Source organism: Penaeus monodon, chromosome 8 (genome assembly GCF_015228065.2).
Source record: "Penaeus monodon isolate SGIC_2016 chromosome 8, NSTDA_Pmon_1, whole genome shotgun sequence".
Taxonomy (NCBI): domain Eukaryota; kingdom Metazoa; phylum Arthropoda; class Malacostraca; order Decapoda; family Penaeidae; genus Penaeus; species Penaeus monodon.
Genome location: NC_051393.1, coordinates 51,075,571 through 51,087,946, shown reverse-complemented (window position 1 = coordinate 51,087,946; position 12,376 = coordinate 51,075,571).

Here is a 12,376-nt window from a genome sequence, read left to right as displayed (position 1 = left end):
AAACAAATTTAAAGCGGAAAAACACATTTCACAACTAAATCCGAAAAGAATTAAAATTTTTGGGTAAATAATAAATAAAATTGATAAAAATGATGTTAATGATGAATAAAGTGATAAATGACGTTAATGATGAAAAAAGTGATAGATAATGTTCAAGATAAATAATTTAATATTGAGATAAAATAAATTGATCAATAATGTTAAATGATAAATAAGTTGAAAAAATTAAAGTTTACGATAAGTATATTGATGATTAATGTTAATGATAATAAATAGATTAATAATAAATAAATTAATAATGTAAATGAAAAATAAATTAATAATATTAATAATAAATAAATTAATAATATTAATGATAAATAAATTAATAATATTAATGATAAATAAATGTAAATAAACTAGAAAATAATGTTAATGATTAGTAAATTGATGAATAATGTTAAATTATAGATAATATGATCAATGAGAAATAAATTATAAATAATACTATGGTAACTAAATTGATAAATACTATTAAAAATAAATAATCAATTAATTAATAGATAATGTTAATAATAAACATATATATAATATATATAATATATATTAATTTTTATAAAAATTTTAAATATATATAATATAAAAATATAATATATATAAATATATATTAATATATAAATAAATATATATAATATATATATAATATATGTATAATAAAATTAATATTAATATATAAATATATATAATAAAATTTTTAATATATATAATATATATAAATTTATATAATATATATATATTATATTTTAATTAATTATATATAAATATATATATATAATATATATATAATATATCAATGATATGTAATATATATATTACTATTATATAATTATTTTATCATTTTAAGGGAAATTGGTTTAATTGGTGAAAATTTGATAGATAATTTGGTATGAAAAGGACTTTATTCACATTCTCTACTTAACAGTTATATACCTAGATGTTTTCGACAACCGTTGCAAACGTAATTAACAGTCTCCTTGTTATATTCTGTCTCGTAAAAACAGTCTTGTGGATTGGCGGGCCCGTTCGTCAGGTTTCGGGTAAACAAAGACGGGGGACGTAGATCAGGGAAGTGAAACACATCGGCTTGGGTCAGTGATACCGCCCTCTGTAATGGAGGAAGAAACCGTCTCTGTTAAGGAGATGGTAGACCAGTCGTAGATGTAGTTGGTCCATTCAAGTTGCGTCAGCTGGTCTTCAATTTTTGGGTAGCCGAATAAGGTGATGGTGATGGTTTTGAGGCTGGAAAAATGGTTCGAGTGTATACCCTATTCTTCTCGAGGATGTTCCCGCTCCCTAACGTAGTGCGTTTTTATAAGCCAAATGTGGAAACCTGATGTTTCGGAAACCGTTTCTGTGTGAGGGAACGGTAAAGGGTTCGCATGTGGGGTCCCTGACGGTAACATATGCAGGTTTTAAATCCAGATTGGGCGACGGTAAAGAGAGCGGTGCTGAAAATTTTAGTCGAGTGCTTGTGAGGGGTGACTGCAGAAAACTCCTCTTGACACTGTTTTTAGGGCAATCTGGCTGAAAGCCCATTAGTTGCTCGAAGCAAGAGAAAGGGGAGCCAGACAATGAAAAGCTGTTTGCGGTTGAAAACTCATATTGACTGTTGATATTAAGCTGTTCCACTGAACTATGCTTTTCCAACAAGAGATCTGATCTTATTAATGAAGATTAGAGGGACGCGGGCCGAAGAAGAGAGGGTCAAAGAAATGCCACTAGTCTCATCTTGAAGGCACTCGGGAAAAACGAGACTTTGACAAAATTTAAAAACAAAATAATAGCAGGAACACTACTTTCACACTAAAGCCGAAAAGACATTAAAAATGATTTTGTAAATAATAAATAAATTGATAAATGATGTTTTAAAGATGAAATAAAGTTTATAAATGACTTAATGATGAATAAAGTGAAAAGATAGTTCAAGATAAATAAGTAATATTGATGATAAATAAAGTTACGATAAGTATATTGATGTTAATGTTAATGACAATAAATAAATTTTAAAAATATAAATAAATAAAATTGTAAATGAAAAAAATTAATAATATTAAAATAAATAAATTAATAATATTAATGATAAATAAATTAAAAAATAATTTAAATGATAAATAAACTAATAATATTAATGACAAATGAATTACTAATATTAATGACATAAACTAATAAAATTAATGATAATTTTAATTAATTTAATGTTTAAAAGATAAATTAAATGATAGACAATGGTTGATGATAAAGAAATGATAAATAATGTTAATTATAAATAAATTGATAAATAATGTTAACGATAAATAAATTGATATATATGTAAATGATAATGAACTAGTAAATAATGTTATGATAAATAAATTGATAAATAATGTTAATGATAAATAAATTGATGAATAATGTTAATTATAGATAATATGATAAATGAGAAATAAAATTATAATAATAACTTATGGTAACTTAATTGATAAATACTGTTAATGATAAATAATCAATTAATAATAAACTAATGTATATGATAATAATGTAATAATAAATAATGTTAATAATAATAATGATTAAAATAAATAAAATATATAATAATAAATGTTGTTAATAATAAATGATGTTTATAATAAATGATGTTAATAATAAATGATGTTAATAATAAATGATATACATATATATATATGATATATATTATAATATAATATTATATATATATATATATTAATATAATATATACATATATATAATATATATAATATATATGTATAATATATAATATATATATATATAATATTATATATATACTCTATAATGCCATATATACAAAATATGTATATGTAATATATATATATATATATATATATATATATATATATATATATATATATGTATATATATATAATATATATATTATCTATAATTTATAATACATATATTACGTTATATATTATATAATTGATAGATAATTTGGTATGGAAATGACTTTATTCACATTTCTCTACTTAACAATTATATACCGTAGATGTTTCGACAGCCGTTGCTACGTAATTAAGAGTCTCCTTGATAAATTCTGTTTGGTAAACAGTCTTATGGATTGGCCAGGCGTTCGTCATGGCTCCTGGTAACAAAAAGACTGGGACGTCGATCAGGGAAGTGAACACATCAGCTTGGGTTCAAGTGTTACCGGTCCTCTGTAATGGAGGGAAGACAAACCGTCTCTGTTAAGGAGAATGGTAGACACAGTCTAGATGTAAATTTGTCTGTTCATGAATAGATTGATTGAATAATGTTAAAGAAATAAAATACACTGAAGATAATGGTTTTAAGATAAATAAATAATGTTGAATATGAAATATAATCGAAAAAATATGTTAAATGATAAATACGTTAATAATAATGGTTAATGATAAATATATTGATTGATTAATCTTAATGAAAATTAATTTAAGTAAAATGCTAATGATAACTGAAATGGGAAAAATTAAATAATTGTTTAATGAAATGAAATGATAAATAATGGTTCCATGATAAAGGAATTGAATCAAAGCGTTTATTGTTAAATGAATTGGAGCTGAATTCTAGCCGAGTGCTTTTGTGGAGGATGTGACCTGCAGAAAACCTGTCTTAGACACTGTCCCCAACTGAGGGGCAAAGTCTGGCTGAATCCCCATCACTTCCCGAAGCAAAAGAAGGGCAAAAAGCCCACCACAACGAAAGACCTGTAAGCGTTGAATCTCAATATTGGCTGTTTTGATATTAGTTTTTGTTTTTAGACCGAACTATGCATTACCAAACAAGAGAAACCTGATCTTTAAATATATGAAGGTCCATTAGGGGGACAAAGTTGTTAGACGAGAGAATAAAAAAGAGCCAACGTAGTTTGTCATCTTCCGGGCATGGAACAGAGAAATGTTCAACCCAGGAAAAACAATTGACAGTGTAATAGCCAGGAACATTATTTTCACATTCAAGCTTAGAGACATGCCTAACCTTATATCATGAATACTAATGAGCCCTGATACCTAATGAATCATGAGAACTATTTGATCATGATAACCTAATGATCATGAAACTAATGAATCTGATACCTAATGAACCAATTGAAATAACCTAATGGAAATCATGATAACTAATGAATCATGATAACTAATGATCATGATTACTAATGAAATCATGATAACTAATGCATGATAACCTAAATGATCATGAAACTAATGATTAATGATAACTAATAACACCCTGGTGAGGAGGCCTGTGGGAGACGACCCCAGGAGGTTAGATGGTAGAAATAATGATAGCAAGATGAATGAATATTTTGCCATAAATATTGATAAAAATTGATAATTCATGAGACAGCTAATAAACAATAAACAATAATCTGATAATTTATGTTGATGATAACCTTCGGGATAATGATAACTTTGATAATAAAATAACTTATGATTAAAGAATAACCTTTTGGAATAATGATAATTTACGATTAATGATGAAAATAATGAAAATGATAACTAATACGAGGATGGTAGGATGAATAATGGGAAGAGAACGATAATGAAATTAATAATGAAATATTGTCATTACATGATAATGATAATAATGATTTGATAATCATATGAATTATGATAACTTAATGTAAAGATAAATGTAAGAGACGGGTAAGATAATTATAGCACAGAATACGTTTAATGATAACTAATTGATGAAAAATAAAATATGGTACTGATAGCTTAAGATAATGATAACTTAATGATGATGGTATCTTAGGAATAATGATAAATAATGTGAGATGGTAAAATAATAAATAGCAAGACAACGTTTTAACGATAAAATAACATGTTATGAAAAATGCGAACAAACGGTGTGTATAAAGATCTAATTAACAATATCAGGGTAATTGTGATATCACAGGACTACTTATAATGAGATATAATGATAGAAAGCATAAGGTATACATCTTGTCTGTTTAAACCATCAAAACAAATGTATTTTTTATTAATCTAATCATAAAATATTCCACAGTTTTTAACACGAATCGGATAAAAACCTTCGTTTAATCACATTAACTACTCTATTTTTTTTTTTTTTAAAAAATCCTTCTTTTCACATTAGGAAACCTAAGCATCCTTTTTTCATACTACGGCATATTATAAAGGCATGTCCGGAGTGGGATTCGAACCCACGCCCGGAAGACCGGACTGCGACCTGAAACGCAGCGCCCTTGGCCGCTCGGCCATCCTGACTACCCTTTTATGTAAAAGAAAATTGAACCCAAATTTTGGAATTTTAAAACAAATCCAGTGTAGTCCGCACATAACAAATAATTCTACACATTAGAAGCAGTAATGGAAGAAATTTCTAATTATAGTTAAACGCCTAATCGCCAGGATCCCAGTTTACGCCTGTTATGTTACAATAAATTAGATGATCAATTACAGTATTCTTTAATTAATCTACTTCAATTTTTGATTTATTGAATTACAAAAATCTCTGATATTCCCCAAAAATAACACAGTGGGGGGTATCAGTGGAATTGTTTTATTAGATTTTACTTTTCACTAAAAGTATTTAGTTTTGAAGGGCAATTTAAAATGTTATATCTAAAATCAATGGTCGACTATAATCGCAATAATATGTAAATATAGGATGGTACAACGAGCCGTTGTCCAACAGCACAATAAATTAATGCTGCAACATTAGAAAACGTTAGACGGCCGGTAATATCTTTCCATGCCTCTGAAAGAAAAACAGAATTGTCCCAGATAATGATGTTCATCAATAATGCTAATGGTGACGGAAAACATCAACAAATGAAGGATAATGGGAATAATATTATGATAAAATTTTTAAATCATAATAATAAAATAAACAGTAAAGCTAAATCTTAATAATAATCATAATAATAACTTAATACTAATTAAATAATAACAATAATATAAATAATTAATAGTCATAAAGAATATCAATAAGGATGGTGTACAATACGACAATAATAAGGGTTAATAATGATTATTACAACATTATGATAACGAATGTCCGGTTTTTATATGATTTTTTGTGTTTAGCAAAAATATTGATGAAAGGGACAATGATACCGAGAACAACGTAACGAGAAGGCACATGGCAAACTTGATAAATACTGGTCCACTAAAGGTGAAGGCTTGACTATTTAAATGAAGTCTTTTTGTAATGTTTGTAAAAAAAAAAATCGTATCTTTAAATTCCTTCAGTGCTTATTCAGGCGAATAAATCACTGAAGAATTAACATGTAATTCTGTCTGGTAAACAGTCTTATGTGGGATTGGCCAGGCGTTTTTTTTAGTCATGGTATCCTGGTAACAAAGACTGGGACGTAGAATCAGGGAGGTGAACACATCAGCTTTTGAGTTCAGTTTGGATAACCGTTTTTCTATGACGAGAAGTAGAAAAACTGTCCCCTCTGTTTAAAGAGAAAACTATAGACATAGCCGTCCGACGTAGTTTTGTCCACTCAGTTGGCCGGTCAGCTGGTCTCAAGTAGTCGGGTAAAGCCGAGTAAGTGATGGTTGGTGGTCTGAGGCTGATAATAGTTCCGAGTGTATGCCCTATTCTTCCTCGTTGGAGTTCCGCTAGCTCCGTAAACATAGTGAAGGTTATGTAAGCCAAGTGGTGAGCCCTGATGTTTCGGGAAAACCGTTTCTTGTGTGAAAGGTAACGGTTAAAAAGGTTCGCACGTGGTGTCGTGTACGGTAACATATGGTAGTTTTAAGATCCAGACCTGCGTCGGTAAGAGAGCGGTGGCTTGAATTCTAGTCGAGTGCGGTAAAATGAGAATGACTGCCAGAAACTCCTCCTGGACAGTTGTTTTGGAGTGGCAATCCTGCTGAAAGCCCAATTTGGTGTGCCTCGAAGTGCACAGAGGAAAGGCAGCCCAGACAACGAAAGCTGTTTGGCGTTTGAAGCTCATGTGGCCAGTTGATTGTTGTTTGTTAAGCCGAACTATGGCTTTTCCCAACAGAGATTTGATCGTAATTATATGAAAGTCCCCAAAAAACCCTGAATGACCGCGGTCGAACGAAGAGAAGTCAAAGAGAAATTAACTAACTTTTCATTTCAACCTGAAGGCATTGGGAACACACGAGACCCTGAACCGAAAATAAGGACTAAGTAATAAAAAAATTGAATTTTGGTAAATGATAAATCAATAAGATTGAATTGATAAAATGGATTGGTAAAAATAATTGCTGATAATAACTAGATTTGATACTAATGCCAATGACTAAAAGAAACGATAATATTAAATGAATAATTGAATAAATAATATTAATTGGATAAATAATAAAAAATTACATGTTAATGAAAATGAATTGAATGCAAGTAATAGGAAACGCTGGCCCCTTTTTCACACTAAAGCCCCGAAACACACAAAAAACAAAACTCTTCATGAATATAGGGCATAAAAAATTCCATGGATATCTTCCCAAGTCCTCCAAATACATAGTGTTGGGCGCTGTTATTTAAACAACTAATTAGAATTATCAATCACAAAGAATTCTTGAATAATGCATGTAATTATTATATTTAGTAATGATGTTTAGTACAAATGAATGGTGGGTCTAAAAATGTATTTTCAAGCAAAACAAAATGTTTTTTTTTGGAAGAGCAATTTGATATGCATCTAAAAATGAATTACATTTAATAATAATGGATGTGTATCATTCACATGGCAGTGAAATGATATTCATCATCGTAAAATAATGTTTTTTATCATAATAATGAATTGAATTTTTTATCATTAATAATTGAAAAATAACTGTTTGTCATAATAAATAATGAAAATAATATTTTATGATAATAATGTGAATACCATGAATAATGATAGACCATGATCAATGACAGACCATGATAAAATGACGACCATTATAATGACAGACCATGATAAATGCATAGAACCATGATAAATGGACAGAACCATGATATGACAGACACATGATAAATGCCAGACCAATGAATAATGACAGAACCTGAATAATGACAACCAATGAAAAATATGACAGACCAGGATAAATGACCAGAAACCATGATAATGACAAGACCATGGGATATGAACAGACCCATGTAATGATAGACCATGAATGAAAGAGACCCATGATAATTGAGAGACCATGATAAGGACAAAGAACCAGATAATGAAAGACAATGATAATGAGAATCATCATATGATTTATGATAGATAATGATAAAATGAATTATTATAAATGAAAATAATTATAATGAATAAATTAAATTATAATGGATAATTTAACGATATGATAATTAATGATAATGAATAATTTATGAATACAATGATAAATAATGATAATGATGATAAATGCATATGATAAAGAATGACATGGAAAGAATAAATGATAATGAAAATTATGAATAATCAAAATAATGATAATGAAAAATGGATGATAATGATAAATAATGATAATGATAAATAGGATAAAGGATAAATAATGATAATGATAAAATAATGAGAATGATACAATAAAAGATAAGATAAATAACCAACAATGATAGATCAGAATATTGAAAATCAAATGAATAACCCATAGTGATGAATAATGAATAATGATAAATAAGATAAATGATAATGATAACTTATAATAATAATGGGTGAGATGGTAACATCATTAAATAGTACGATACGATAACGAATACGCCATGATGGTGTGAAATTTTTATATAGGGTTTATCTTCAATGAATACTTTGGCTTTATTGCCCCAAGGATTCCCAGTATTTTAGTTTAAAACGCTGTTATGTTGCAAATACATGGATAATCCCAGTTATCCAGGATTCTTGATTAATTCCATTTAAATTTGAATGTATACATAACAAAAAAAGCTAAAAAAAAAAATCCAAAACACTTGTGGGTAATCAGTGAATTTATGATGAAAAACTCTTTCCCTTGTGGTACCACGAGCGTTTTCCCACAACATCAATGAATTTAATGCTGGACAAAAAACGATTAGAATGGGTTTTAAAAAAAAATGGTGTCATGATACAACACTACGAAGCACAATAAATTACTTTTTAAATTACACCGTGGATTCCGCCAGTATAGTTTATAACGATAGTTTTTTGTTACGAAAACAAGGAAAGGCGTTTAAATAGATAGATAATTTGAAACCACTTTATTTTACATTACTCGACCTAGTAATCATCATACCAGTGTATATAACGTGGATGTTTTCGACAGCCGCTGCCCGCCTGCTACGATTACGGTTTTCTTGAAGTAATTCCTGTTTTGTAACGAACTTGTTTGGATTGGCCAGTGTTTTCGTCCCCCATGGTTCTTGGTAACAAGATCGGAGACGTAGACCAGTGAGTGAACACTGGGGTCAGTGATCCATCCCCCTCTGTAAATGGAGGAAGAAACCGTCTCTGTTTTAATTGAACGATGTGGAGCACAGTCGTAGATGTAGTTGTCCCATGTCCATATTAAATGATAAAAATTTAATTAATAAGTTTTTTTAAAGATTAGATCAATAATGTTATGAATATAATGAATAGGAAATAAATTAAGTTTTGATAGATTAAATTGTTAAGGAATAATAAATAAAATTAATAATAAAAGAAGTTAAATTAAATAATGTCAATGATTCAATTAAATTACTTTTAAAAAAAGTTTTAATTAATGAATAAATGAAATTAATATGTTTTGAATGAGAAATGAATTTAATAATGTTTTGATAATCAACAATTAATATGTTTTTTTCAGATAATGCATTAATTAATGTTAATGATAAATGAATTATAATGTTAATAATAAATGAATTCAATAATGTTAATGAATAAATGAAATCAATATGTTTAGTTATAAATTAATTGATTAATTAATGTGTAAAAAATAAAAGAAAAGATAGATTAAATGTTTAATGATAATAAATTGTTAATAATAATGTTAACGATAAAATAAAATTGATATAGAATTTAATAATAAATAACGTTTAAATGATCAAGTAATTGGGTAAATAATGTAAATGAATAATTGGATTAATACCTGGTAATTATGAATATATGATAAACTGTTTAATTTATAAATAAGAAAATAGTGTAATGATAAAGAAGAGAAAGATCAAAGCAGAATGTAACCTAACTTTCATCTTTGAATGCACTGGGAACACGAGACCCCTGAAAAAACAAAAAATAAACGACAACGTAAAAATACGCAGGAACACACTACTTTTTGACAATAAGCCGATAAAGACATTTAAAATGATTTTTTGTAATGATAAATAAATAGATAAACAATGTTTAAATGGATAAAGAAGATTAATGGTAAATGAAGAAATTTAAATCTAAAGCCTAGTGGTTTTTAACAATACATAAAGTTATATCAGTAGTTTTGTGCCGAACGTTAGGGAATGTGATAATTTGATTGGATAGTTTTAGTATGAAAATGACTATTCACATTTCTCTACTTAACAATAATATACCGTAGATGTTTTCGACGCCGTTTGCTACGTAACTACCAGTAACCTTGACTATATTCTGTCCCTGTAATGATAAAAAAACTAGAAAATAATGTTTAATGAATAATGTAAAATTGATGAAATAAGTTAAGTAATAGATAGATGAAATAAATGAGAAAATAAAATTATAAAATAATAACTTATGGTAAACTAATTGGATAAATACTATTAATAATAAATAATCAATTAATTACTAGATAATTTAAAAGAATAAACATATAAAATATATATATAGTATAAACATATATATTTAGGTATTTATATAAAAACATATATAATATATATATTTAAACAATACTATAATATATATATAAACATATATAATATATATTATTATATATTATAATTATTAAATGAATATGTTATATATAATATTTAATATTATAATATTACATAATATTTATATTACACTATCATTAAATATTCTTTACTAATATATTTCATATAATATTATATAATTGTTTTATATATATTAATATAGTTATATATATATAATATATGTTTATATATATAGAATTTATGTTTTATATATATAATATATATTTTTATATGTTTTAATTATTAAACATTAATTCTAATTAATTAATTGATTATTATATTAATATTATGTTATCCAATTTAGAGTTTCCCATAAGTATTCTTTATAAATTTTTATTTCCTCATTTATCTATTATCTATAATTAACATTAATCCATCAATTTACATATCACTAACATTATTTTCTAGTTTTTATTTATCATTTTACAGACAGCATATATCAGTTTTACTGTTTAGTTTTACGTAGCAACGGCCTGTCCGAAACATCTACGGTTATATTACTGTTAGTAGAGAAATGTGATAGTCCATTTTACCATACTAATTATCACATCATTTTCCATTCCTACGTCGCACAACCTACTGATAAACCTGTATGTATTTGTTAACACTAGCTTTAGATTAATTTTTTCCCTCTGTACCATTTATCTTCCTTTATCAATTAACATTGTTTTAATCTATTTTTTTTATCCATTACCAAATCAATTTTAATGTCTTTTTATCAGGCTTTTATTGTCAAAGTAGTGTTTCCCCTTGCTTTATTTACTTTGTCGTTATTTTTTTGTCAGGGTCCCGTGTTCCCATTGCCTTCAAGATTGAAGTAGTTACATCTCTTTGATCTTCTCTTCGTTATCATTACCACTTTCATTTATCTTATTTATAATTTACAATTTTTATCAATTATTCTAATTACAATTATTAAATCATTTATCATTTTACATTATTTACCAATTTACTTGATCCAAGTAACGTATTTATTTTTTACAGTATTTCAAATTTATTTATCGTTTAACATTATTATAACATTTATTTATCATAACATTAATCTATCTTTTCTTTTATTTTTAACATTATTATCATTAATTTTTTATAACTACATTATTGAATTCATTTTAATCATTAACATTATGAATTTTCCAATTTATTTATCAACATTATTAATTCATTTTATCATCAACAATTTATTAATTTCATTTAATCATTAATATTATTAATTTATTTATCATTTACATTATAATTTTACTTATTATTAATTTTATTTATTAATCCTTAACATTATCCTATCAACTTATTTATCATTAATCATTAATAATCAAATCACATTATGTCTATCTATCTATTTTAACATTATTAATTCATTTTTATCATTTTTTTTTTTAATTTTTTTTTTTTTTTTTTAAAAAAAAAAAAAAAAAAAAAAATTAATTGGGTAGGGGAAAATTAATAATTGGACATGGGACAACTAAAACATCTACGGACCTGTGTCTACCTACCATCTCCTTAAAACAGAAGGGACCGGTTTTTCTTTCCCTCCTTACAGAGACGG